This window comes from Protopterus annectens, chromosome 5.part0, assembly GCF_019279795.1.
Source record: "Protopterus annectens isolate FY-2018-M chromosome 5.part0, PAN1.0, whole genome shotgun sequence".
Classification (NCBI taxonomy): Eukaryota; Metazoa; Chordata; order Ceratodontiformes; family Protopteridae; genus Protopterus; species Protopterus annectens.
This window is the reverse complement of record NC_056735.1, coordinates 673,245,976-673,271,514: the sequence shown is the minus strand read 5'-3', so window position 1 is coordinate 673,271,514 and position 25,539 is coordinate 673,245,976. Positions and strand designations below refer to the sequence as shown.

Here is a 25,539-nt window from a genome sequence, read left to right as displayed (position 1 = left end):
ACACTCTTAGCAAATCTAGATAAAATATGAAGGATGTTATTTTAATACCTATCATGCGTGTATATAGAATATGGGAATATGTATTAATGTACATTGAAATGCTTACTAAGGACTTCAAATTACCCTTGAGTGGGGTGTTATACCCTAAGACTCCCTATATTGTCATTGAAACTATGCTGGTAAATATATTTGTAACAAAAATTATATGCATAAACTATATAAGCAAAAAGTTACATATTTCTCTCAATTAGCCATTACATCAACTCCAGCCTATTAAGCATTATAAATTAACCTTGTAAGTAACATTTAAACTTAATCAATATTTAATAGCAAATAAATATGTATGACATTCCAAATCCTACATGTTTAGTTTGTTTAGCACAAACATCGAGAAAAAATTTTAGCTTATAAAAAAGCCTTAGAATATGAAATAAACATTGCTCTAATTTAAATGTCAGTTACAGAGGCACAAATGTCTCCGCACGTATTAGGGGACAGTCCCAAACGAGTAAAAGGCTTCCTGGAGCACGCAAGGCATACTGCCCCAATCTGCGAGAGAAAAAAACACTTACTTGCAAAAACAATGCTGCTGCAGTCAAGATACAGACACCGAGAATGTAAATCAGCATCTCTTCGGTTACGCGACTTCAGGAAATCAGGAAACCATGTTCTGAGTAGAGAGACAACTGAAGATATCAGGTTACAACCTTTTTTTTTTCATTCTTTTTGAAATCCTGTCAACAGACTATGAGGCATGTAGCACAACCAGCGCAATTCTGACAGGGTAGACAGAAATGGATTCCACTAACGTTACTAATGACATCCTGAAAGAATACATCAAAGGAAAAGAAACGTGAATGGTTCTAGACATAAATCCAAGAAAATCAGTCAAGGTTGGTGGCGCTCTGCAGCACGAGAGACCAGATATTTTTCCCTCCATTCTGTTAAAGTATTCTTGGATAGAAAAACAGTACTTTCTCATGTAAACTATGCCATGTTGATACTGGTACATTGTAAAGACGTGATGTACTGGAATATTAACATTTGAGTTTGCGACAACTTCAAATATCATTAAAACACATGTTTTACACAGAAAAAGACTGAATTTATCTTTTCTTGACAAGCCTATGGCTTATATTCAATGTTAATAAAGAAACTATAGTATTAAAAGTAAGCTCACTATCTTAGATATCAAATGAACTTACATTAGTTAGGAGCATTATTTTTGTGAATCAATAGTAGGAAGAGTTTTGAATACTTTTAAGAAGATGTCTTCATAACTCCTGTCATTATAGTTGAAAGAAAGGGTATTAGGATAACGCATTCGAAATTTTATTCCCCTTTTAATCAGATCTGCACAATATGGTGATAGTTTTTGTCTATTTAATTTTATTTGTGCTGGTAAATCCTGTGAAAAAGTCAACTTATGTTTATTCCATATGAGATGCTTTTTACTTTTGGCTGCTTCTAAAATACGCTGGGTATCTTGAAAGTCTAGTAATCTTGTATATATAATCTGAGGTGAAGTAGAGTCTTGTCTGGCTCGCAGGGCTCTGTGCGCTCTTTCTACAGTTAAGGATTTTGTATTTGCCTCACAATTAAGTAATGCCTCAAATATTTGTTTAGTCACAGATATTAAATTTTGATTTTCATAAGATTCTGGCAAACCTCTAATTATTATATTATTTCTGCGGCTCCTTGCCTCTAAATCCAATACTGTGGCTTGTATATCAGCTATTAGAGTATCTTTAGATTTTAAGTCACTTTCAATAGACTCTGCTCTTATTTCTATGGCTAGATATTTATTTTCAAGTATGTCCATTCTTTCATTAATCTGTTTTAAAGTTTTACCAAAATCAGTGAATTGATCAGAAAAACTCTGTATAGCACTTTGAATGGGTTGTATTGCCATTTTTAAGTCTTCTAAATGAAAATTAGAGTCACTTTTATCTTTAGCACTTACTTTTATGTTCTCAGTAGATTGTTTAGTGGTTCTTAATCTCTTGGAACTGGTCTCTTTCTCTAGAGAAAGCATAGAAGAAAATTTGGCCTTGGTTGTCTGTGTATCCATGGAGTCTGAGTTGTCAGCCATACCCAGTCTAGAGGTGTGAAAGCAGGAGAACTGACACAGAGATAAGCATCTAGAGTGCACGTGCCCAAAGACTGTTGAGGCCAAAAGTTATTCTGAGGTAAATTAATCCAAAAATTCACCTTTTTCCAAAAATAAGCAATCCCAAAGTGAAGAATCTGAATCAGAGAAGATTTCTGTTGAAAAAACTGTGGAGAAACTTTGCTTAAAAGTTGTTGAAAGTAGCCGGTAATTACATAGCAGTGAGGAGCACAGTGAATAGGGAGCAGTCTAGCCGGCAGCCATCTTGGAACCCCACCTAAATGAAATTTTGAGTGTCAGCTCTTTTACAGGAGAAAACAAACACAAAAAGGCAAACATGATAGGTATTAAAGAATAAACAATAACTATAGTACAAAAGTAAATATCTAGGTAGCTGATGCACATGCTTGTACGCTATTTATATAGCCTGGACAACACTGACTACTAGATGATTAACACATGAAAAGAAAAGTACATTGTGCACAGAGATGAGATTGGGCGATATTGCACATAAGGAAGCGATTGGAATTGCACACTTGCATGAGGATATTAATTTTAGTATGCAATAAATAGAGTATGGAAACAAAGGAAGAGAATGAGAGTGTAACAATCTATTATAGTTTTGATACATCAAGATTTCTGCATTAATGAGTCATTGCAGTTGGATAAAAACTGTTCCTGAATCTGGAGGTCCTGAAGCAGATACTCTACAACCTTCTACCAGATGCAAGTTTAATGAACCAACCATACACTGGATGAGAAGTCACAGTCAGTATTTTGTGGGACCTCTGTTTACATCTCATTTCAAAGAGCTCCTGTAAGGTAGGAAGACTAGTGCCCACAATCTTTTCTGCTGTTCTTATTCTTTGCAGCTTCTTCCTTTCAGCCATTGTTCTGTTACAGAACCATACAGTGCAGTTCTGGTGATAATGCTCTTGATGGCTCTTCTGTAGAAGGCATTTAGAGCATTCATAGAGATTTGCTTTTCTAAACCTTCTTAGAAAGTGACACTGATAGGCTTTTGTAATTAGCTGGCCTGTGTTTGTACTCCAAGAAAGATCGTCTTATATATGCACCCCCGGCAGCTTTGTATTTTTGACTCTCTCAACTTCTTCACCATTGATCTTGAGGGGCAGATTCACGGCAGAGCTCTTTCTGAAGTCAGTAATGGTTTATTTTGTTTTATTGATGTTCAGGTCCAAATTGTTGTTATTACACCATTCAGTCAGGGAGTTGTCCTCATTCCTATACCCCCTCTCATCATCACCACTTATGAGTACCACCTTTGTGGTGTCATCTGTGAATTTGATGATGTGGTTGTTGCTAGCTTTCATAGAGCAGTCATGGGTAAGGATTGTGAATAATATAGGACTCAGCACACAACCCTGGGGTACTCCAGTGTTGATTGTAATACTCCCTGAAGTGTTGTTACCAGCACAAGTCCTTTGTGGTCTTCCAGTTAGGAAATCAAGGATCCAATTGCACAGACCTTTATTTATGCCAGGGCTGATTAGCTTTTCTATAGGTTGCATTGGAATCACCATATTGAATGCCAAGCCAAAATCTATGAACAACAGCCTGGCATAGTTGTTTTTCTCTTCAAGATGCTACAATGTGAGGTGAAGTACCACCAAAATGGCATCAGCAGTTGATCTGTTTGCCTGGTAGGCAAACTGCAATGGGTCAAAGGATTGGGATAGTACTGTAGTCAAATGCCTGTTAACTAGTCTTTCGAAGCATTTCATTACATTTGATGTAAGGACTATCAACCTGTAATCATTCAAGCAGGTGTGGTTGGCTTTTTTGGGCAGAGGGATTATGTTGGTAACTTTAAAGCATGCTGGTACTTTTTCCTAGACAAGTGAGTTATTGAAGATGTCCACCAGGATTATGCTGAGTTGGTCTGCACAACCTTTCAATACTTTCTCCAGAATATTATTAGGGCCAGCAGCCTTCCTGGGGTTTATTTTTCCTCAGTTGGCTCCTTACATCCACAGCACTGAACTTTAGTGCTGCGTCCTTTAGGTCACTGAGAAGCTTTATAGCCTCCAGCTTGTTTTTCATATATCTTTTGCCACCATTTATAAACTGATCTTGCAACCCTTGTAGTCATAGTTTCCAGTTGTCCCTGATTGCGAGGAATGCACTTAATTTTGCCTGATTATTTTTGTCTGCTTCTTATAAAATTTTAGATTTTGTAGCAAACCATTGAGGACATAAATCACTAAACACCAATAATTACATTTACAAATGTTTTGTTCTTTAGAAATTTCATTCTGTTATAAATGTACTTCTATTAATGTCTAAAGTCAAAAAAGTACTACATTTAAAAGCATCCCTAATTTGAATTGTTTTTTACTCTGTCCCTGATCCTTTACTGAAAAGGCTGAGAGCTATGTTGGCATAAGTAATCTAATCCTAATACAGAAGGGTATTGATCTCCACCCTTTCAATGGCTCTGGGTAACAGCTGGTCAAACAGATGCACAGCAACAAGCAACAGTTTACTGGAATGGTAATTTTTTATAGTTATTTTATAAATCTAAGAAAGTACTACATTTAAAAAGCATCCCTAATTTGAATTGTTTTTTACTCTGTCCCTGATCCTTTACTGAAAAGGCTGAGAGCTATGTTGGCATAAGTAATCTAATCCTAATACAGAAGGGTATTGATCTCCACCCTTTCAATGGCTCTGGGTAACAGCTGGTCAAACAGATGCACAGCAACAAGCAACAGTTTACTGGAATGGTAATTTTTTATAGTTTTTTTATAAATCCTATGGGGATGGATCCTCAAGAGGGTTACTCTGTTTGTTTTAATAGTTATCTATGCATAATTATGTAGTTTAAGTAGCAACCATGATTGTAGACTAGTATCTAGTAACAGCAATGACAGAAATCTTTTTAATGTTTTGTGTGATAATGACTGACAGCACTGATGGGGCCCCCTACTAATACAGGGCCCTAAGCAAGTGATTAAAGAGCCTTGGGCTAGCTCTGGCTCTGAGTACAGGTGTTCATAAACTTATGAAACAGCTTAAATATATGAAAAAGAATAAAAAATGGTGACACTTTGGAAACATCACAAAGACCTATAAAACTTGAGAAATTACAATAATGGTAAAAAAGATGACATGGTACTTAGGTAAGATGGATAATGTTCATATGAAATTATATTGCTTAGCAAAAAAAAAAAAAGAGAAAAAGTATGGAATGAATTAAAAATGTCTGATGTTCACAAAAGAGAAAGAAGATTTGGAGGTGACAATATTGCCTGAACCAGAAGTACTTAATTTGTTTCACCTATCTGGCATAAAAGTATGATTCCTGGAAATATTGGAAGTTGTGCTAGCAGCAGAAGAAAACCAGTAGAAATAAAAAAATCTTACTGAACATGGCTAGGTTTGTTATGGGCTAAACTCATAAAGGTTACTGTCAGGTGTACATGATGTGTACACCTTGTGGTCACCATTCCACATTCAGAGACAGCCCTGCCATGTTGATTTTGCAGGAAGATGTTGAGTACCGTGGTGGGCCATCTTTGTGGGCTTGCTAGATACTAATGAGGCATTTCAGGGGAGTGGCATATGATAATTAACCACACGCTCTTCCCAGGTACTGCTTGTAGTAAGGCATTTATGCAGCTGAATCACTTTGCTGAGTAAATTAGGACAGCAGCTCCTGGCTGCTCATGGTAGTGAACATGGCCAAAAGACCATATTCATCCACTGATATAGAGATAATTGATGGGGAGTTTAGTGGTCAGGTATAGTTAAGAGAGTGTGTGTGTGTGTGTGTGTGTGTGTGTGTGTGTGTGTGTGTGTGTGTGTGTGTGTGTGTGTGTGTGTGTGTGTGTGTGTGTGTGTGTGTGTGAAGATCTGCATGTATTAGTGTTTGTGTTAGTGTGTGTGCCTGCTTGGGAGGTCACAATAGAGGATTAGTGAGGGCATAGGTTAAGTGTATGGGACAGTGGTTGTCTTACACACCTCTTTGACTTTAATGGTCAAAGAATGCAAGACTGGGCTGGGGAAACACTAGCCACCAATAAATTACTATGGAGACATGGGCTAGCCACTGAAGAGAGAACACTGAAGATGTGAGTAGGTGGTAACATTAGCCATAAAAGAGAACATTATAGATATGGGTCAGAGGGAACACTAGACACTGGGGCAAGCTCTTCAGTACCATGTCTTAATGGCATTTATACAAGACGTGAACAGGAGGGGAAACACTAGACACCAGGGATACTCTCTATATAGTGTGCCTTAAAGGCAGTTAATCAAAAAAAGTGGCTCAGGGAACCACCCAACATCAGGGATACTTTAATAGTATGTTATAAGGGCACAAAAAAGGATACTAAACCTTTACACTTTCAACAAGGTTATTAGTCCTCTGCACCACCACTACATAACAGGGTTTTAATGTGGAAAATGCCTAAGACTTGAATGAATGAATAAAAAAGAATAGAAAAGAGCTTTGTGCTCTGCACCCTTGTCACAGGAAACATCAGCATTAACCCACTGCCTTAATGGACACATGAGGGTTTTTTTTCATATAATAGAATTGGATACTCTAAATTGGCTCTAGCCATGAGTGCGTGTGCCAATCATGAGCAGACAAGTAATCAGTTGTGGTGACCCCTAACCAGGAAAAGCCGAAAGAAGAAGAATTATCACTGGCATTCTAGAGCAGTTCATGCACAAGCAATTTCATCAAGCCACAATTAATGTTGGGACAAAGACAGATGGATTTTAATTATTCCTTTCACAAATTTATAGTTGCTAGAATAAATGCTGTTTCATTAGCATGCATTTACTGAAGGATATGAAGTGTAAACCTCTCCTCCTTTTGGCTTATCCCGGTTAGGGGTTGCCACAGTGGAACAATGGTCTGCAAAACAATTGACAGTAGAGTTTTACGGTGTTGAGTTGCCAGCCCAGCACCCAACTTTCCACAGAAGGCACAAACACACACACTCACACCTAGGGACAATTTAGAGTGTCCAATCCACCTACAGCATGTCTTTGGGATGTGGGAGGAAACCGGACCACCCGGAGGAAACCCACGTGACCACAGGGAGGACATGCAGACTCTGCACAGAAGGCACCCCAGCATCGAACCAGAGAACCTCTTGCTGTGAGGCGGCAACAATAACCGCTGCACCATTGCAGCCGTCCATGAAGTGTAAACCTCTAATGTCTGGTATTCATGACCAGCTGTAATCTCTCTAATTTATGAAGGCAGGAAAGGGATGTTCTGAAAACAGAGGGATGCGGTGTGTTTGTGTGTGTGTGTGTGTGTGTGTGTGTGTGTGTGTGTGTGTGTGTGTGTGTGTGTGTGTGTGTGCACCTATGTTTTACTGTCTGTATGTGTGTGGAAGAGTGAATGATGGGAATGCCTGTACCAACCCAATGCATGGCCCAACGATGTTAACTACCATGGGAAAGTACTGATCTGCACTCATGGTAGTCAATGGCAATCAGATGCATGCAAATTGGCTGATAATGAGGTCTTTCCTCACTGTGGCTAACAAGTCGCTGAATAGGAAAGTACTGCATTGTGCAAACATGGCCTTTTTACTGCAGTCCTTAACAGGAATATTGAGGCTCGTTCTGAATCCCTGAGCATATCTCTGTGAAGAGATATGTAGTATACAACAGTGATAAAAACTCCATAATGAGACACTAAGCTATGACAACTGTGATGGTCCATAAATAGATATATGTCAGCATATATATGATGGAAAACAGTAGAGATAGAAGATACATGACAAAATATATCTATATATTCCACGACCATAGTAAAGGATAAGAAAATATCTAGTTTCAGAAAAAGAAATTGATATGGTTAAGGAATGTATCTTTAGCCTGTAAGGGGATGGAGTGTTAAGGTACCAAATAACTTTCACATGAGACAGTTCAGCAGAGAATAACAATTTCCTTTATTTCACAGAGAAACACATATGTAGCAGACTAGGAAATCAAGGCCCTGTCTCTCCGAATTACATTTTTCATTAAAAGCAATATTGTTTTAACAAACATAGAACAACCATCAACTAAGTAAAATGAGCACTACAGCATTCATTTTGCTAACTAAGATCTCTTTTTATGACATTCCATATTAGGCACGGATTCTGAATTCCATAATAGACGTTTCTACTCAGAACAAATGTTATACTTTTCTAATCCTGTCTGCACATTCTAATATTAGACAGGAAGCTAATCAACAGATACTTACTGAAGAACATTCAATATTTCATTTGGCTTATGAAAGCATATTAGAAGTGAAATGCATGTAGTAAGATTTCCCTTCTCTGTACTTTTCACCTTTCACATTCTCCCATCTGATGCTGTAAAGCATCACCCAAACCATAATGGCTTTTTATGATTAGCCAATGACAAGTTTTCAGATGAATGGATAGTCTTTCACTTGCTATCAGATGTTTTTCACATGCTGTTTCTTTCTGTCCCTGAAATGAAAAATCTTTACTCAGTTATTTCAAAAATATAGTCTTATTTGCATTGAAAACATGTCTACATCTTGATGCAACAAAAATGCAATCTGGATACCATAACAAATCATCAGTAATTCATTTTATACTATGTATATTTTCACATTCCTCCAGTCCTTTATATAAATCAACATATATTTTACTAAAAAATTGCAACATTTTATTTTCATCTTCTACTGTACTAGGATTATTATCAAGAATGATCAGTGGCAATGATTCAGTTATTTGCATGTGAAGATTGACATTCTTTGTGGATTCTAATAATTTTAAAATGCATGTTTTAACCATAATAAGAAGATGGCCTCTCACAACAATTATAACAACTATAAGGCTGAAAAACTTTAAAATCCATATTCCCCATCCAGAGAAAAGGTTGGATAACCATGCCTATTGGTAACTATCAGCTTCTTTGGCAAGTGAATATTCAGCAACTTTCTGAATTATTTTTAGGTGACTAAAGGTGGTAACAGTGTTATTAGGAATAAAAGAGCAGCACTGTTTGGATGAGTTTGCACATAGCCCCTATAGACAAGAGGTTAAAGTCAAGTGCCTTATGGTTCTGTAGCACCACACCACACATTGCAGGCAATTCATGGGTTATCAAATTAGTAGACTGAAAAGTGGAATTACTTAATATTTCCAGGAGCTTTGACAGCTTCCTAATCTCCCATATGGACTTCACCACCCCATAAGCAGGTAAAATGCCTGCTCCAGAAATTACCCAGTCACCAAGATTCATGTGCGCATGTCCTTTAAAATAAGTTTTTGTATCACATTATGATATACCCAGGAGACATCTATTTTACAATTGGGTTAAAAACCAAATGAATGCCAACCCTGGAATCAGTCACTTATTGTACAACTGGGTTAAGAATGTCTTTAATGCTTCTCTTGTGATGAGCATTACAAATCAGTTGTATGTTAAATAGTTGGAATAACACAACTTATATAACAACACCCAGACTAGTCTGTAGGTAACCAGGAAAAAGCTTGCAATGCTGCCATCCAGGTGAAATTGCAAGCAATAATTCTGATAAAAAGTGTTACATTTTTGTAATTGCAAACATGTCCTTTAAAAGACATTGACAGTTGAACCGGCATTATGGTAAACGTGGTAGAAACATGTTCATTCTTCTAATTTTTAGCAAGAAGAATAAGGCAAAATGCAATAAGGTCTGAATCAGTCACTGGTATAGGAATCAATGGAATACCCCTCTCATGTGCAGTAGGAATATGCATACAAACACAGCAGTTCCTAATGCTCAGGGTCTGTGCATAAGTATGCAAGACAGCAGAAAATGTATTAACTCTAGGATGCTATTCAGGTGATCTCAATTCAGTTCCAACCAAATGTCTGTCTCTATTTTTAGCAAAGTGTGTATGTGTATTAAGAAATGATTCAGTACTTGCAGTTCTAATGGTTGTAGAGGATGACACACTTACGGTTCTGGATGGCAGAAGCAGATGAAACAAAATGATTATGTAAAGCACAGTAAATGTAGTGATGATTGGTCTACAGGAAAAGTCAGTATGTTGGCACTGGAGAGGGTTTGGAAGAAACTGCAAACAAGGATACTGGGTGGGCAGTTCATTGTGCAAATGAAATCAGTCACCAAAAAAGTCATTGGCCAATGGTCTTAATAGCAGATAACTTTGAAAAGGAGCATCGTCTGGATAAGGTAATGTCTAAATCAGTGTCCAAAAGGCAGGATGAATTAGTAATGTTGAAATATGAAGCAAGAAATATTTTGTTGAAGTTGAAGAAGAATCAGAATTATGGGATTTAACTTCCTGGCCTGGTAACAGGGATAACTTACCTGCAGTAGCAAAGCTAGGGGGGAAGAGCGGGGGAAATTGCCCTGGGTGCAAAGTGTTGGGGGGCATGATCAGCTTACCTGATCTCTAATGCCTGGATCTGAGTAACAATTGGCTTAATATAGTAAAGTGTTTTTTTTTTGCTCTTTACTTGAACAGCTGAGGTGCTGGGGTAATGGTTCATAGTAAAGGCACAGGGTGTTAGTTGAACCAGATATGCTTCTGTTTAACTGCATTCTATTCTGGATGTGATCTGGACAGTGGATAATTAAGTTGGATGACAAACAGTTCTTATTTGGTTCCGGCTATGGTTTGGATGGCAAAACGTCATGCAGTGTCACTTTCGGATGCAACAATGTCCGTGGTTTGTTGTCTGGTTTGGCTGGCAATAGGGTCTCCTGGTTCACAAGGTCTGATGTTAGTGGTGTCTTACTTGTACTCATCACAAGGGAGGGCCTTTTTGATATGCAACACATGGATCTGGGTAGGGAGGCCCTCACAATGGCTGGCAGTAGCAGTTGTGAGCAAACCCATGTAGGGTCCTTTCCATCTGGGCTAAGTGAGTTTCTTTGAGAATGAACTTTGATGTATATAAAGTCGCAGGAGTGCAGGACATAAAGGTTCTACTCTGTTGGTCATTGGGCTGCATACAGAATGATACAATGGCATTTCTGCAAAAGAGAACACAGGGAACCACCATACAAAACATAGTCTCATCAATATCTTGTAATTATACATTCTTAAGAAGGGGGGGTAGTAAGAATTATCATGTTCTACCAATGAGTATGTCCTGTGGGGGCAATTTTCAAGGGACACTAACTGCACTTCTAATACTAAATGAAGCTAAAGGTAATGCAATATTCCTGGACATTTAAGACCAGTTTCTTCACAAACTTTATCTAGTCTAAGCTTAATTGTGAGATTAGCTCTCTCCACTATTCCAGAAGCCTGTAGTCTATAGGGACAGTGAAGCTGTAATCTAACATTTAATATTCTGTGAAGCTGCTGTATTACTTGACTAGTAAAATGGGAGCCATGATCAGACTGGATGCTGCAGGGAATGCCAAATCTAGGAATGACTTCAGTGACTAACTTTTTTTGCTACCGTGTGTGCATCATTTTTAACACACAGATATGCTTCTGCCCATCCAGAAAAAAAATGCTGACAATTACCAATACATAAAATGTTTGCACTTGAGGAATTTCAATAAAATTCCAGTGAAGGGAACAAAAGGGTCCCAGGGCTTTTTCAATGATTAATCAGATTCAGGTACTGATTTAGACATGTTATGTTCTACACAAATTACCCAAGTATGTACAAAAGGTTGAGTGACTTATGAGAGGTGATGAGGGGTTTACCAATCACAGGGAAATGTGCTTCATTAATACATTTTGTCTAAACTAAAAGGCAGGTGGTAGGTTTTTACCAAGTGATTTAAGAAATTTAATGGGGCTAATAGTCAGCCATCCAGATGGTGCCACAAATGGTCCAGAAAGTGACTGCAGCTATTGCTTATCCACCTCCTTCTCTTAGAGTTCTCTGTCTGATCTTGAAAAGAAAACAACTCCTGTAAAGAAAATTTAGTTTTATTCAGTTGCTGCAAAAATATAGCCCAAACAGGATAAGACAATGCAGCCACCATATCTGCAAATATGTTACCTTTTGTAACAAAGGAATCATCTGTCTTATGTGCAGCACATTTTACTACTGCAATCTCCCTTGGCAGTTGTGAGGATATTAGATATTGTTATCTGTGCTAGCATGACTGGTTGAAGTTTTGTAAATAATTGTAAATTGCCCTGTGTTACATATGCCAGCATGACTAGTTATAATTTTGTAAATAAGTTTTTGTCTTTTGATTATCACTCTGATTTATACAAAATGTTTGAATGTCAAATAGTGTTCTTCTGGCTGACCAAATGTACATGTTTTTAAAGAAAATTCTGAATATATGTTATGCTAGAGTCATCTGACCTAGATTTGATGTCATTGTGTGCCAGGACTGGGAGACTAGAATCTTCACTGCAGCTGTTGGTTTATTTTTCAAAAGTCTGACATGAAAGAGTAGAATTCTCATAGCTTCCTGTTACTTTTAAAAAATCTGCTATGAAAGCAGGCTCTGAGTCAGCAGTTCAGTTGTTCAGTTGTTTCCAGAGTTGTTCAGCAGTAGTAGTCCAATTGTTTCCAAAGTAGTTTTTCTGAGTGCTGAGGACAGACAGCAACCTGGAGTGTTGACATAACTCAACCTCTTCCCCTGCAGAAGTAAGAGTATAATCTTGCCTTGCTGAGTTATTTAGATTAGATAGGGACAGTTAATCTTCAAATAGTCAGGGAACTACAGATAGTTAGTTAGAGGTTTTCTAAAATCAGTGTAAAATCTATCCTACAGCATTGTTTTAATATTTCCTGTGTGTGAAACTCTGTTGCTTATTGGAATCAGTTATTCAGTATTTACATATTTTAAATCCTTTTATTTATTATTAAATAAAATGTTGAAGAGCAAGTAGTGGAAACAAAAAACTGATAAACGTGAAAATACCACCACTGTTCCCAAGCACAAATAAATCCTGATCCTGGTAGTAGATGAAACTGCTTTATTCTCAAAGCACCAAGGTAAAATATAAAACACCAACACGCCAACTATGAACACTGATAATAACGCACTCAGATAACACGTTTTCGTCGCCAACTTCTTCAGCAATGTCAACCATGTTAAAATAATATATACAATTCAAATTCTGTCAGCGCCCAATTGACCAATAATCTTCCAAATTGTTTAAATGGTGGTTAATACATGTAAATACATAGAAATTGCATTGTTAAAAACATACAGCTACTGAAGTTAAAAGAATACTAAACATTTGACCAAAATTTAATATTAACTTCAATAATCTAGTAACAGTTGTTAAAAATAAATATTTTAAAACTTTAAAATCTTTAAAAACCTTTGAAATCAAAATGCTACATAAATATTTATTTTTAACAACTATTACTAGATTATTGAACAAAAACGTGTTATCTGAGTTCGTTATTATCAGTGTTCATAGTTGGCGTGTTGGTGTTTTATATTTTACCTTGGTGCTTTGAGAATAAAGCAGTTTCATCTACTACCAGGATCAGGATTTATTTGTGCTTGGGAACAGTGGTGGTGTTTTCACGTTTATTTATTATTAAATGTTTTACTACCTCTCATTGTGGCTGGTTATTTAGTGAATATTTTTAATAACTTGAGATTGTTTATGGCTATTGTGATAATACTAGGGCCACTCCAAAAAGCCTTGCTGCTTGGGTTACATGCTATCATTTGTATTAATATCTATTTTACCCAATTTAATTGAACACTCCTTTTGAAGGGTATTGTGGTATTTGACTGGTGGCAGCCATTACCTTGTAATTTGGGCAAAGGAGCACAGCAGGTAAATCTGTGTTAGTCTTTCCTAAGAGTGTGTGTATGTGTGAATATCAGACATTTAATAGTGAGTGTGTCAGATACCTAGAGCCGGGACACATTGCTCTGCAGTGGTTGATGTGGAGACTCATTTGGGGACCTGGACTGAAGCATATAGTCCATTCCCAGGTTTGGAGCTGGTTCCTGGTGTACTCTTAAAAGAAAATTTTGCATTTCTATCCCTGCTTTTAGTGACACTCTCTTAACAGAGACAGTGGTGAGGATTGAGGCTCCTTTGTTACTGCACCAGGGTAAAGAGGGTTCATTACAGCAATAATAAAGCATCTAACAATTCATTAACAAAAAACAGCATTTTTAATAACTGTCATTGCTGATGTTAAATAGCCACTTTATTTCTAAAATGTACCAAAATCATGAACTACACCATAGGCATAATGAGAATCGGTGAAAATAGTTACTGACTCATCTTTGCTAATTTTATAAGTTTCACTTATAGCTATAAGCTCAGCTACTTGAGCAGGCACATTTCCATTTAATTGTTCAGTTAATACAATTGTCTTGCATGCAAATGGAAAAGGCTGCTACAAATTCACCATAATCTCTTTGAACACAGGGGCCATCTACAAAATGAACTAGATCTGGTTTCTACAAAGGGACATCTTTCAAATCTGATCTAGGAGGAAGCACAGTGTTAGAAATAACTATACAATCATGTGGTTCTCCTTCATCTGCTGTAAAATTAAAGAAGCAGGGTTAAGTGGTAGATATCGCATAATCTGTAAAGAAGGGTTATTAAGTAAAGATAATTTATATTTAGACAATGTGCTGTAGATAAATATTGCATTTTAATCTTCAGTATAGGTGCATTTACAGAATGCAGAACTACCACGTAAGTCTCATACCCTAGAGTTAGTGCAGCCTTCATGTCTACTGTGTGCATCATAGCAGCCACCGCTCTAAGGCTGTGACAGAGAGCTGCAGCTACAGGATAAAGATTTGTCCTGAACTAAGCAACAAGTTTAAAAGCATCATTTTCACATTCTGCTAACAACCCTAAAACTACTTTATTTTGTTCACTATAAAACAGAAAAAAATGTTCGGAATAATCTGGCTACCAAGTATAGGAGGATTTAAAAGCAAAATGTTTTCAGTTGAACAAAAGCTTGTTCATGATAATTCTTCCAGGGTAAATATTCAGGGGCATCTTTTTTTAATAATTCTAGAAGCATTTTACCATATCTGCATATATAGAAATACACTGTCAACAGTAACCTGTTAACCCCAGTAAAGCTTGCAGCTGTTTTAAAGTAGTCAGGAGTGGTGTTGTTTGGATCACAGTAATACATGAATGCAAAATCTGTCTAGACTCCTTTGAAATAAGATGTCACAAGTATTGAACCTGTGATTTTCAGAACTGCAATTTCTATTTATTAACCTTAAATCCTAATTCTGCTGAGTCAAAGAAAGTGTTGTGTTCACAATCATACAGAGTTACTGAAGCTAAAAGCAAATCTGCATACTGAATCAAAAGTAGAACCACATGGAAACTTAATCTTGTCTAATTGTTTTTTTAATTTTTCTAGAAAAAAGGTTGGGAGATTTTATATACCTTTGCTGGACTTTGCCAAAAGAATTGGAATCTTTCTCTTTCCCCACAATTTCTTCTTTCCCTTCCTTGCCCTCGGAAGTCAATATTGAACTGCTGGAGCTAAATATTTACTACTTTTTCTTTTGTTCTTTTTCTATCATAAGTATATTATCTGCTACATATTGTGCCTGATTTACAGTTTCATGGATTCCTAAGCTCAGTCCATTCAAACAAGCCTTTTTAATCTGTTCTTGTACAGGTGGTAACAAACACTCTACAGAACCCACTGATAACTTTCTGGCTGCCACATCTTCCATAGGCTCTGGATGTCCATTCATAGCTTCAAGTGTATCTGCCATGTGCTGCAAATATGCATCAATAGATTCATTCTTTTTCTGCAAAGCCGCTTTTATTCTTGCCCACTGAGGGGTAGAGGGCATGTTGTGGTAATGGCTGTTAAGAGATTATTTCTAGAAGATAGAAATCCACCACCTGTATGTTTTGGAATGCTGTCACCTATGTTAGATTTGTCTTATATTTTCCTAAAATATCAGGAGATATGGAGGCTTTTAATACTGCTCTCAGATTTTTGATGGTAGGGTTTTGCAAGTGTTCACACCCTTCTAAGATTTTTGCATATTTTGCTGAGTGTGTTTGAATAGAAGGGAGAGAATCTGCAATGCTTTGAAAATCCACTGCAGTCCATGGTCATACTACTCTTACAGTAGGTTCAACCTTGCTATCTCTAGCTACTGCAGGGTTTGGTATATCTTGCAAGGGGTGCATTTGTGTGGAAGGTATATCAGAATTAGTAGAAGAGTCAGAATTTGTCTTCTCTCCTGCATTTTGCTTTGTAGGGTATGCACAATGATACTCCTGACTATAACAATTGGGAATTGGATAATAATGTGATTAATCCTACCCAAAGAGCTAGTTTCTGCTGGTGAACTCTTACTATTTTCCCATATATTTATTATTTGTTCCATATTAATGTCTGTGATACAACTGTTTCCCTCTACTAGCTATATGCATTAGCATTTGGTCTGAAGGTATTACAGTGAGGACTGAATGCTATTGCTGATGGAGTCTAGTGTTATAACTTGACCCAGGGGGGTATCTGAAAGTGCTGGAAGTAACTTGGGAAGTATCTGGGGAAGCGGGAGTTGTTTCTGCAAAACACATCTCCATTCTCCACCTGCCCTCTCGAAGAGCTTCTTGAGGCACTGTTAGGTCATAAGGTGGAGGAGATGGAGAAGGTAATGGAGGCCAGTCATCAACTGATGATTCTGACTTTATAACTGATAATTTATCTATCCAAGAAACCAAAACCACGGACACCTTCTCAAACTCGAACAAAACCTTTTATTGGAGAGCCAAAAAAGTTAAGCGCTTTCATCAGCATAAATCAGCTGACTTCATCAGAACAATAAAAATTATATTAGCTTCATCATTTATACCTTTTAAAATCATCGCATGGTACAATCAATTAACAACCACATAAAATGGTGAAGCATTTAAAGTGCCAAGTACAAAACACATAACTATTAAACCATATAAAACTATATCTATTCCTATAATACCTATTGTTTACAACTACAGCAACTCAAGAATATTACTTTAAAACTTAGTTATAGAATAAAAACAGACCAATGTTGGTTTATAAAAACAACATCATATTTTATATGAACGCAGCTTTAATAAGCTGCTTAAATTAAGACTGTCATTTAGCCCAGGGAATGAAAGGGCATCCATCCTCACTTGCCAACATAATTCTTTAAATTCGAGGTAGTCTTCCATGCCCCCCCCCCCCCACAGGGTCCTGTAGCACTCTTTCTATCACAAGAAACCTAAATTCATGACCAGGATATTTATCTATATGTTTAATTAGTGCACTCATGTTATTACAGGTCCTAATATCCCTTCACCATTTATGTGGTTATTAATTGATTGTACCATGTGATGATTTTAAAAGGTATAAATGATGAAGCTAATAGAATTTTTATTGTTCTGATGAAGTCAGCTGATTTATGCTGATGAAAGTGCTTAACTTTTTTGGTTCTCCAATGAAAGGTTTTGTTTGAGTTTGAGAAGGTGTCCATGGTTTTGGTTTCTTAGATTGTGCTTGTGGCAGGTTCCTGTTTTTTGCATTGGTAATTTATCTAACTGTCTTAATAAATACATACCCTGGATTGGGTTTTCTTATGTGCACATTTTTGTAATTTATTGTTCTATTAGCTGCCTGCAGCTGTGACTTTAATCTAGCTGAGTTAGATTTTAAGCTTCTAACTACAGATGCCTTTTCTTTATTTTTAGATTCTTTTTACCAGTTAATAAAAGTGACCAGCAAGAGGCCAGTACCTTACCCTTTTGTTTCAGCTTATTTTTTAGATTTTCTAAAATTTTATTGTCAAAAGTATCTATTTCTGAAAACTGAAAAGCTCTATGATTGAGCTCAGACCATTTCGCCAAATGATTACAACTGTTTCTTCCTTACATATTAAAAATATGCTTAACTGGAGTCTCATACTTTGGCTCTTTCTCTCACATTCCCAGAGAAGGAATCCTCTCTGTTCCTTTTCTTTCTGTGTGATTAGAACCTGCTGTCAATCCTGAGAAGGATACTCTGTCCTGACAAGGAAACTCAGTCCTCGTGACAAGAATACTCTTTTCCTTGTATATATCGATTAGACCCCCACTAGCACACAATTATCCCTGAATCTATTATTACGGGTGATTACACATTCATGTTCCCAGATGCATACAATTTACCTGCACACATTCAATCAAAACTAGTGAATAAAGTTTTAGTAAAGCTTACCTATAGAGACTTTATAGACTCTGCTGAGACTTTAAAATTGTGTATTGGCAAACCAGAAACTTGCCTAATAGAAAACCTGTTTCTCTTTTGGGCCTAGTGGCAATTTCTAATGCAGCAGCATGCAGACAGTTTAGAACTCTGACTAAACATGGCACCAAACTGTTAAAGTAACAAATAACTTTCAGAAGGAGAAGTTCATCAGAGAATATATCCTTTATTGCTCAAACACATACATGGGAGACTAGGAAATCAAGGTCCTGATTATCCTAACTACAGAATTCTTGATTCTTTATACCTTTTTTCATTAAAAGCAAAATTATTGCAACAACCATAGAAAAAAACACTAACCAATTAAAAATGTACACTACCGCATTTAATTTTGCTAGCTAAAATCTCATGACTGCTTGTTTATGACATTTCATATTAGGCATGATGAGATCTGAAGTCCATGAGAGAACTTTCTCTTCAGAGCAAATCTTATACTTTTCGAACCCTTTCAACACTTAATCATATTATGTAGGAAGCAAATCAACAGATACAGAAGATTCTGGAATTCATTCTGCTAATGAAAGCAATTTAGAAATTAAATGCGCCCACTGACATTTTCCTTCTGCACTTCTCACCCTTTACAGGAGCAATTTTTAATGTGAGACAATATTATTCCATAGAATGCATAGTAAATGCACAGAACTGGCTATAAATAAAATTTGTTGAACAAATGTAATGCATTACTTTTTATAGCAATACTTAATGTAATAAAGTTCTACTTAACTCATTGGAATAATCTGCAAGAGATTTACTCAATGAGATTTTCTATATATATATAACTAAATGATTAAATACATATAAGCTACCCAAGTTAAAAAAAAATCAGGAGGCTAGAAAACATCATGAAGAAATATGCATCAAGTTTTAATGATCCTAATCTGAGTTAGAACTGGATTTTTATGTTAAATCCAGTTATTAATGTGACACCAGGGAAATACTGCCAGTCCAGCTAATTGGAATTTTGTAAATAATCATATGTCATTTGTGAATATTAATATGATTCATATGATTGCCTTACAAATGTAAGAGAACTATATGCTATGTATATATTAAACTACTGGTGCAGAAGTGTGTGTTGAACTGTACATTATGTACTGAGCTTCAAGATTGTGTACACAGTGTACCCTACTGGAAAAGAACAGAAATGTATATAAACTATATATCTGTGCAAATGCATGTTTAATAGTAGAATCTGGAACGTACAGAGTTAACTTGCAAAACTTCAAGAAAATAAGTTGAAAAGTAAAGTGTTTTATGACTGTGTTATCTCTCAGTAAGCAAACATAATGCCTAGAGCTAGAGGTTTTCCTATTGTCTTGAAACAGAAATAATTACTAGCTTTCAAATGTAAAGGTGTTTAATTGTTTTATGACTTCCAGTTCTGAGCAAACATCTGTGGGATATGTATTTTTTACACAGAAATGTTGCATTTTGTTAAGTTTCTGTTAGCCTGGGAACTGAAGGCAGGTGACAAAGAGTGATGTCATCCAGGCTAACCCAGCAGTAATATGTGATAGTAATTTAAGAACTCTCTTAAAGAGAGGGAGAGTGGGAATTTTGTATCTTGTCTTGGACCTAGAAACATCCTCTCATCAGCACTTGCCTTGCTAATAGTTAGTAACCAGGGTACAGTAATTTCTCTTAGAAAAAGATAGGAATATAATAAAGATTAGTTTAGATGTTTTCTGTATTCATTTGAGACTGTCCTGTAATGTTGCTTTAAAATATTTCCTGTGATTCTGAACACTGCAGTTACTGTGTTTTTTGAATATTGTCTTGTTCTTTTATTTGTTATGAAATATATTTAAACCTTTTAATTGTAGCTAGTTTGTTTATAGATATTTAAGCTCTTAGTGTACTTGCATATGTATTTAGTGACAGTGTACAGGCCACAACTAAATAGCCTTGAAAGTCTTGGTCACACTTATCATTTGGATAATAGTAACATTACACAGTAGGATTGGACACCCTTTTGTAAGGGCCTTATAGTAACTGATAAGTAAGGGTGGCTGTTGGCAGCTGGTACTAACATATAGTCTGGGCATAAGGAGGCATAGCTAATAAACCTGTGCCAGCCTTTCCCAGATGTGTGTGTGTGTTTGTATAGCGATCAAATCTCAAACTGTCAGCTACTTGGGCAGGTACACAAAGCACTGGTTGGACAGAGAGGGTACTAGAGGTCTTAGCTTGGCCACTCGGCTGAGATCTTAACCCTATAGCTGTGCCAGTGGGGAGTCTTATTGGGGATCTGGAGAAAGATGGAGAAACCAGCTCCAGACTGACTATTATCTCTGTGTGCTCTCAAGGGAATTTTTTTTTTATTGTGTGTGTGCTTGCAATCCTCCCAATGTGTACGTCCCTCACTGTTGAAAGCGGTGAGGATTGAGACTTCTTGATTACTGGGCCAGTGCAGGGGCGTCACAATTAAATTTGAAGAATTTGTTGCTTTTGGTTTTAACTACAGTACAGATTATTTAATTTAGTTCTTTTAGTCTCAGCTAACTAGTGTAACTTTTTACTGTATATTACCAGTTACTTGTTTTTTTTCTGATACACATTGAAAAATGTAATAAAAAGAAATGTAACAAATACATTGCTAATGTACATGTTTTGAGAAAGCATACATGAAATAGACACATTAACAAGTTAGGAAGAATAAATAGTTTTCTGAAACAGCATTAATACCTCTGAATAAAACAATGTTCACTTCCAAAGGTGACATAATTTGCTCTGATATATGCACAATGCGTAATATTTGAAATAGTTTGTATATTTGTTAAAAATATGTTTGACAACCAGGATATATACATTATAAAATTACCAGCTTGGACTGAAGTAAGACCCTCAATGCTCCTTTGAAGAACTGAGGACTGGGAGGTGGTATTGTTTTTTTCTTCACTTTGTTTCATGGGACATGGCTAGATCTGCATCCTGAACACACTTTTCCTTGGATGAAAATAAGCATGTGCATCATTCTACAAATCACACCACACACTTGTTTGGAAGAAATGGCCGCAGCCATGTATTTATTATGCCAATCAAATTAAGTATTTAATCAGTGCCAGATTCTAAGTCAGTATCAGTCAAATTAATGCCAACCAAGAATATTCAGATGTGCACAAAGGGCAGAACTTGGAAGAAAGTCAAATCCAATCAACCAGGCCATAACACACCACAGTAGTGCCTTTAAATGCTCAACCAACACCAATGGCTGAGGGGATCCAACAGCCAGATACAGACAGTCCCATGTTACCTTTCAGCCAGATACCAGTGGCTGAAGGGGATCTGCCACTTGCAGGACTCCAGACTGTGGCCCCCAGCCTGCCCGCTACACCATAGGATGGCCCACCCAGACAAAGACCAAGTTGTCCAAGCCTGCACCCCTCCCCAGGTTCATAGGTTCATAGGTAGGTACTAGGCTATCGGCCCGAGGGCCAAAGCAAGCCTAGCCAACAGTGTACTGGCTTTCGCCACCCATGTATTGTTAAATTCCTGCCCCTCTTTCAAGCAGTGCCCCAGAAATAATCCCAGGGGTGAATTTCCTATCACCCATCCACTCATCAAGAGTTTTCTTGAAGAGCGCTAAAGATGAGCCATGCTTGATGTGGATAGGAATTTTGTTCCAGAGCATGGGAAGTCTCTGGGACAAGAATCTATCCCTCCAGCATGTCCTATTTATTGTTGTGGTGAGGTTTAGGTCCCTAGAGAGTTTAGCTTGGGGAGATTGGGATTTCTTCAAGTGGAGCATGTCCAACAATTCCGAGTCTGACATAGCTTTGTATGTCAGACAGAGGTCTCCTCAGAATAAGTGGTATGCAAACGAGTAGAGTTTGCATTTCTTGAGCCGGTCGGCATAGGGCAATTGTTTGAGAACAGCAATCCTCTTGGTGAGGTACTTTTGGGGCCTCTCAAGTTATTGTAGGTGTCTTGTGAGGTACATCCCAAATGGGGCATTGTATTCAATGAGGGGTCTGATAAGTGATGAGTAGAGGGGAACAATGACTTCCTTATTTCTAGATGCGAACCCTTTTATGATTAAGTGGGCCATGTAGAAAGATTTTCTGACCACTGTGGCAATGTGGTTATCAAAGGAGAGGTTACTATCCACTTGGGTCGCAAGGTCTCTTATCACACTTTCTGTGTTAAGTGAACTTCCCCCTATTTGGTAATTCATGTGTACCATGTTTTTACCAAAGGGGATAACAATGCACTTTTTGGTATTTAGCTTGAGGCCATGATTTTGACACCAGGTGTCTGTCTCGGTGAGGCCCTTTTGCAGGATGTCTACATTGGCAGGGGGATCAATAATGGCACCTAGTTTGCAGTCATCTGTGAACTTGGTTAGCCATAGACCCTTGGTGCTCGTTTGCACTTTGGAGAAGTATATACTGAACAGGAGGGGTCCCAAGACTGAACCCTGGGGCACTCCACTTGTCACTGGTTTGGAGTCGGATCTGGGGTCTGCAACTCTTACCATGTGGGTTCTGTCCATGAGCCAGTTGGCCACCCATCTTGTGACATAAGGGTTTATGTTAAGGTTGATGAATGTATCTATGATTCCTGAATGAGGGATAGTGTCAAAGGCTTTAGCGAGGTCCATGTAGGCTGTGTGGACCACCTTGCCCTCGTCTATGGCCTTAGTAACTGTTTCAAAGAAGTCTACCAAGTTTAGGAGACATGATCTACCTTTTACAAATCTGAATTGGGTAGCATCCAGAGTTTGGAGGTTACCAATGTCTTTGTTTATGAGTTCCATGATGATACGCTCCATGGCCTTGCAGACCAGGCTTGTCAGGATAATAGGTTGATAGTTCCTGGGGTCTGTGGTGGTTCCTCCTTTGTGGAGTAGGATAACCATTGCTGTGCACCAGTCTGTGGGCACATAGCCTGTGGTGAGGATGTGATTGAACAAGGATTTTAGGTGGGGGGGGGCTAGTTCATTTTGGAGTTTGTGTAAGACGCAGCCTGGGATGTTGTCCAGTCCCATGGATGTTGTGTTTTTGGCTTTAGAGAGTGACATTTTTACCTGTGTGTTTATGATTGTCGGGGCTCTACAACCATCTGGTATAGTAATAGGTCCTTTGGGGGGTGAGGGGAGAGTAAAGTTTGCACTGAACCTATCTGCCAATATGTTGGCAATATCAGTTGGCTCTGTATATTTTGTGCCGTTCTGTTGTACTCGGTACAGATCTGGGTGTTGCCATGGAGATTCTTGACATAGCTAAAGAATGCCTTGTGGGTGTCTTTGGAATCCGTGGCAATTTTTCTTTCAAAATTAGCTTTGGAGGATTTTATGAGAGATCTTAGTTTCTTAATGAGGCCCATCAGTGAGTTCCTCCATACCTGGGTTTTTACTCTCTTTTGCAACAGCTTCTTCCTTCTGTTGTCGAGTTTGTTAATGGCAGGGGACCACCAGATCGGCTTCCTTTTTTTGGAGGATAGTGTCTTGGTTTTGTTGGGGATAGCATATTCCATGCACTCATGCAGGTGCTTGTAGAGTGGATTTCTGCAGGATTCAGCAGTCGTGACTGTATTGACTGTGTTATCCATCTGCAGGGGTGTCACAAAGTTAGTCACCTCAGTTTTGAGCAGCATGAAGTTCGCTTTGGAAAATTTTTTTACGATGGTTTCCTTGTGTGGGGGTGGGGTCAGGATGTGGATATCTAGAGTTATTAGTTTATGGTCTGATCTAACAAGCGAAGAGTTGATCTCGGCCGTTGAGCAGCAGTCACCCATGTTGGTAATGACCCGGTCCAGAATATTGTTGTCCCCGGTGGGGGTGTTGACAAGTTGATCCAGGGTGTTAGAGTTTATAAATTCCAGGAATCGTTGAGCAAGGGGGTTAGTGCAAGAGTAGTTTTCCCAGTTTATGTTAGGGTAGTTGAAATTGCCCATTATTATGGTATTTGGTTGGACCCTCATTTTTCCAATGTCCCCAGGAACAATGAGTGACTGTCCTGGGTCTTGGTGGGGGATCTATAACAAACTACAATTTGGAATGCATTTTTGCCCTGGGTTAGTTGCACTTGGATGATTTCAGAGACATCGTGTTTTGCAACTAGCCTGGAGGTGTGAATGTCCTTGATGAATATGGACACACCTCCGACTTTTGTGTTTCAGTCCAGGTTTTCTGGATGAAATGTGTGGTATGAATTATAGCCTGGTAGTGCTGGGGTGCTCTCGGGAGCCTTGAACCAGGTCTCAGTCACTGCACAGATATCGATGTTCTCCATTTTGAGGAGTGCCTCGAGTGAGTGCATTTTGAGGTTTAAACTCCTAGCATTGAGTAGCATTGCCCTCAGTTTTTTGTTACCTGTAGTTCTTATGGTGGTGGGTTTGTTTTTTGAAACTTGCCTAAAAAAGGCACTATAGGGGCAGCAAGAGCCTTGGCCAATATCTTGAATCCCAGGGGTGACAGGTGCAGACCATCTCTGGCAAAGCATCGTGGCCTGTCAAGCATGTCATCCCAGGCAGACAGATACTGGATCCCCTTTGAATGACACCAGAAGCTTAGCCAGTTGTTGAAGTTGATCATCTTATCCTTGTACTGTGGTATCATTTTTGGTGAAGGCAGGATGCTACTCAGGGCTAGGATCATACCTGCCTGGACTACAAGATTGAAGAGCTCTTCCATGTCTCTTTTCATGTAGTCCAGGGAGGTACATCTCAGGTTATTTACACCAACATGGACAATGACAGAGTCATATTTGTACTTGCCTTGTAGTGACCTGAATGCATGTATTATGTGGCAGAATCTGGTACCCAACAAGCAGCTGACAGTAACCTTCTCTTTGTCCAGTCTGGTGAGTGGGACGTCGGTGTGCCTGACTATAGAGTCACCTATCACTAGTGTATTAGGTATTTTGTTTTGCCTTATGGGCTGTGGTTGTGTGGCACACCGAGTTTGTGGGATATGTGTTGTTTGGGGTGTGTTGGTGGGAAAAAGTTGCTTGTGTGTCTGCTTTGGCGGTCTCTGTTATCTAGGCAGATTTAGATTTTTAATCAGAGCCTCCATATATGTCTTGGTGTTTCTATGTGTGGGTTTTGGAGGTGTTGGTATAGTTGGTGTGTAGTGAGTGGGGTGTTGCGAGTTGTTACCTTCTCCTCTTGACTGTCTGTTCCAGTCTTGGTTGGACAGAGCTTTGCCTCTACATTGGCTGTATAAGTGCATTTCTGGCAAGTGTTAGTGTTTGGTGGTAGGACGAGAGGGTTGTCTGTGTACATGAGGCAGTTGTAGCATT

The 25,539-nt window shown here is 38.1% G+C and overlaps 1 long non-coding RNA gene across 1 annotated transcript in view; it reads right to left on the bottom strand.

Moving 5' to 3' along the window:
• Positions 1-8,025: 8,025 nt before the first annotated feature.
• LOC122802750 overlaps positions 8,026-25,539 on the bottom strand; it is a 326,211-nt gene continuing 308,697 nt past the window's right edge. Inside the window, exon 3 of the long non-coding RNA XR_006364974.1 lies at positions 8,026-8,577. This is a non-coding gene — a long non-coding RNA (uncharacterized LOC122802750). The remainder of the gene's footprint in view (positions 8,578-25,539) is intronic.